General features: G+C 32.2%; 1 non-coding gene across 1 annotated transcript; it reads left to right on the forward strand.

Annotated features, from left to right (window-relative positions):
* The first annotated feature begins 3,677 nt into the window (after positions 1 to 3,677).
* Positions 3,678 to 3,749, forward strand: Trnac-gca. Its single transcript has one exon. It is a non-coding gene; the product is annotated as a tRNA-Cys (tRNA).
* The last annotated feature ends 773 nt before the right edge of the window (positions 3,750 to 4,522 follow it).

Consider the following 4,522-nt stretch of genomic DNA (forward strand, 5'->3'; position numbering starts at 1 on the left):
ATTGAAAGTGAAAATATACTTGTTCAAATGTTGGTACCACGTGAATCATGCTGATAAGTTACAGTGACAAATGGAGACTACTGATATATATGTATGTGTCACTAATAACATTCCAAAGCTCGCTGGATCAGTAGTAAATACACAAATAATTCGAGCGTTCCGGGAAGTCCGCTTTCTGAAAACGCTCGTGTTATTGGGTATTATTTTTTGATGCTAACTTTATACTTTAGTAACACTTATTATTTTTTCTGACTGTCCGTAACATATAGAAGACTATTCTAATAAAAGTCAGTAAATACAAATTACTTTACTAAATCTCATTAATATTCTATATAAAATACGCATCAGAATGTGATATCTCGACTAACGCATCGTTAATATATCTAACGTTTGCTGACTTTGATTACAATTTCCGTGAAATAATTCAGTATTTACCTGTGTCAGGGTGATCAAACATTCAAGTCAACAAAGCGCATACACTGAGAACGAACGAGTTATCAAATTTCTCAGCGAACATTTATGGCCCAAAGAAGAAAAGCTGAAAGGCAATTTTTGATACATCGCAATACTTGCTGCATTTTCAATTAATTAACCAATTTTATATACCACGATTGCTTTTACGTTTCCTTGGCTTCGTTATCTTATCATGAATATCTCATCCGAGTTAAGTTTGGCATTATTATAACTTCCGAAAGGCAACCAAGAAAATGAGTAAAAAACAGCAAAGTCCACATTATTGCATGTGATGGTATTTGACCGTAACCGCAGTGGCTCGAATGGTAGTTTAGATTGAAAAATGCAATATAGCAGGTTCTATGAGGGACGTGGCACTTATGATTTGGATGCAGTGTTTGTTTTCTTTTTGAACAAAATCACTATAAAAACGGGAAGTTTAATTAGAAACAAAACTTATGTAATAACATTTACAGCAACCACTCTTTCGCGGGCTTAGTATGAATATTAGATTAAAACTGACAAGAAGCATTTTATCGAAATGTCGCTAGATAGAATTATTATTTTTTATTTCAGTGTTGTACTTTTAGAGCGTTTTTTATCTTCTTGCATATGTATCCCGACATTGTATGGATTTCTATTCTTCTAAAAACGTTTTTCTTGACATCCATCTTTGAAATGCTAACAAAGTGATATAAGCGTCAACAGTCAACGTTATACTACCAGTGACGTCATTGTAGTTAACTTTTGTAATGTGCCCTACATTAAACAGTTGTTCCTGTCCTACTTGTCAATACGTATTATTTACATGAAACAGTTGTTTCTGTCCTACTTGTCAATATGTATTATTTACATGAAACAGTTGTTTCCGTCCTACTTGTCAATAGATTCGAAAGATCCATTTAGATGTGACAACAACAATAAGTTATTAGGGGTCTGAAATCAAGTTTCCTGTAAATAATGCATATTGACAAGTAGGACAGAAACAACTGTTTCATGTAAATAATACATATTGAGAAGTAGGACAGAAACAACTGTTTCATGTAAAGAATACGTATTGAGAAGTAGGACGGAAACAACTGTTTCATGTAAATAATACATATTGAGAAGTAGGACGGAAACAACTGTTTCATGTAAATAATACATATTGACAAGTAGGACAGAAACAACTGTTTCATGTAAATAATACGTATTGACAAGTAGGACGGAAACAACTGTTTCATATAAATAATACGCCTATTCTATATTAAACAAGTGAATAAGTTAAGAAAATTAGTCTCGTTTCAAACGAGAGTGTCTGCATCATCTGTGTGTTACTGCGTTGGTTAATCAGGCTGACCAATCGTCGGCTTGAATGCCATTTCCAGTATCGACCAATATCATCAACTCTTCCAAATAAATCTAATTGCCACACGTGGCTGACGTTTCGAAAGCAAGTGAATAAGTGTGTTTGTACCGATATAACTACGACTATTTATGATCATCTTTGATTATGTTTAAAGTCAAGTTGATTTTTCTTGTTTGAGCACAACTATCTGAAATATGTTGGATGTTCTTCAGAGTATTTACAATAAAATGGCGTTCAAAGCAAACGTTGCGCTTTGATCACGTTCTCAAGTTTTTCATAAAGCTACAAGCATTTCTTCTTTCGCTGAAGAGTCGTCGTCAAGGCACGCATAGCAACAATTTAATCTGTTTGAATCAATGTAATATAATGTCTTATTTAATTTACAAACATATGACGTCATGAATAAAACACAGCATTTATCCTACCTACTCTAATCTGTCACTTAATCTGTTGTTGAATTTAGCGTGTTACAGCTGCAACGAAATATAGAGCAAGGAATCTTTATTTAAGCTTTAATTGTCGTATATAACAAACCTTTCTATTTGTATTTTAAAATGTTATGTTTGTGATAAGGTTGTCTTAGGCTAATTGGCTCTCCTGATTGGTCATGTATTGTACGGTTGAAAGTTTAGATGTTGTAATTAGGTTCCACTCTTCAAAGGCAGCAGGACACACCAACAGAGGAAACAGCTGATTCATGTAAGTAAAGAACGTTTTATGTATTCCTTCGTGGTTTACTAACACTCTCCATTGTTCTACACTTTAAAAAGTTACTTCTTCAACAAAATGTTTAACTTCATTTGACACTCCATCAAATGTGATTTTGTTTGTAATACTTTACTTTCAGGGCCTACTTTGAAATACATTTTTTATTAGTTGGATATACCTGAAACAAAAGCCATAAATGGTGTAAAATGTAATCCTGATATTTCGATAAGGTATGTAGATGACACATTTTTGGGGTGGAGATATGGCACTGGTGGAGTTTGCGTGCTGTTTGAATAGCAGTGAACCATCTACAAAATTTACCTATGAAATTGATAAAAATAATGGTTTGACATTTCTAGATGTATTGGTAAAAAAAAAGGAATTTACAAGGTAATTCACAAGCACCTGTTTATCGAAAACCCTTTTCTGTTCTTATGCTCCCACACCAGGAATCATGTTATACTAGATCACGAAGAAAAGTCTGAGTTTTATACTTATTTTCACAGAATTTTGAAAATATTTGTTAAATAAGAAGACTTTAAAAGTGAATTGTTACTAATGATATATATATAGCAGTTGAAAGAGGATTTAACCCGAATATTTTAGATAGAGCAGTTAATGGAACAAAGCATTACGTTAACACCTAGTTATGATAAAATAAAAAAGCAATGTTTAATTTTGCCATCTACTCCAGGCTTAACCACTAGTTTATCTAAACTGTTTTAAAAGCAACCAATATTTTACTTCGTTTATAAACCGACAAATAAGTTAAAGAAAATTTTAGGTAACACTAAAGATAACACAAATTTAACGGAAGATTTTGGAATTTATAAAACTGGATTAATGTGGAAATATATATATATATAATGGAGAGACAAAACGTAATACCGAAACATAGTTTAACAGAACGTAAGGGATTTGTAAGATAAAAAAAAATAATAATAAAATCTGGTCACAGCTGAGCATGTACATAAAACACATCATATGGTATTATGGGAAAAACTGTAATATTGGCTCAACCAAAAGGTATTAGAGCTCTAATAATATTTGTGAATCCTTCGAAATATACTCTGAACTACAAAAATGACGTGGATTCGATCTAGAGATAGCATCTTGTGTTATCTAATATAATCTGTTAATTATAATGTGAGTTTACTTTATAATATATGGGGGTGTAGCTCAGTGGTAGAGCATTCGACTGCAGATCGAGAGGTCCCTGGTTCAATCCCGGGCGCCCCCTGAATGTTTTTTTTTCATATTTGTTATAAATGTTCTTTGGTTTAATGATAAACGTTCATCAATCTTTTTTTCCTAAGATGCCAACAAGCTATTTATGATCTAACCACGTGTGCACCACACCTAATCAGTTGTCATGACAACTTTTATCTTGAATTTGGTGATACAGATATTTGTTTCCACTTTACAACTTGCAATAGGACACTTCATCAGAGAATGTTGATTTGAGTCTTCTACCAGTTCGGATAATATATTATTTTACGAATTTCCCAAATGTTATTGAACTTCCATATGAATTCAATCTCTACTTATCACGTCTATCATCGCTGTTCTTGTTTTGGTCCATTAGTGTAAACTGTGATTCACAAAATACATTCCATAATTACATCGAATTTTGTTTTATTATTATACTAATCGTGCTTTCGGGATCATCTTCATTAATTTTCTGGTAAATTATTTCGCGCTTAAATTCAAATCATCAGCTCTCATGTAAAAATATTCTAAGATTAAAACATTAACTTTAAACAATACATACATGTAAAATATTAATCAAGATTTTGCTGAGTAAAATTTTAGAAATATTGGAAGTAAAAAGGCATTAATAACATGCCAACTTTATAGGTTAGTACCACATAGGTTATGCTTATAAGTTACATTGACAAGTGTAGGCTTTCCTTATATATGTCAATGGCCTAGGCTCGTAGGATAAACAAAAATAAGTTAGCAACAAAACATAAACTCAATAATCCCAATATTTTCGGAAAGACCATTATCTCA

Source organism: Limulus polyphemus, unplaced genomic scaffold (assembly GCF_000517525.1).
Source record: "Limulus polyphemus unplaced genomic scaffold, Limulus_polyphemus-2.1.2 Scaffold10658, whole genome shotgun sequence".
Lineage (NCBI taxonomy): Eukaryota > Metazoa > Arthropoda > Merostomata > Xiphosura > Limulidae > Limulus > Limulus polyphemus.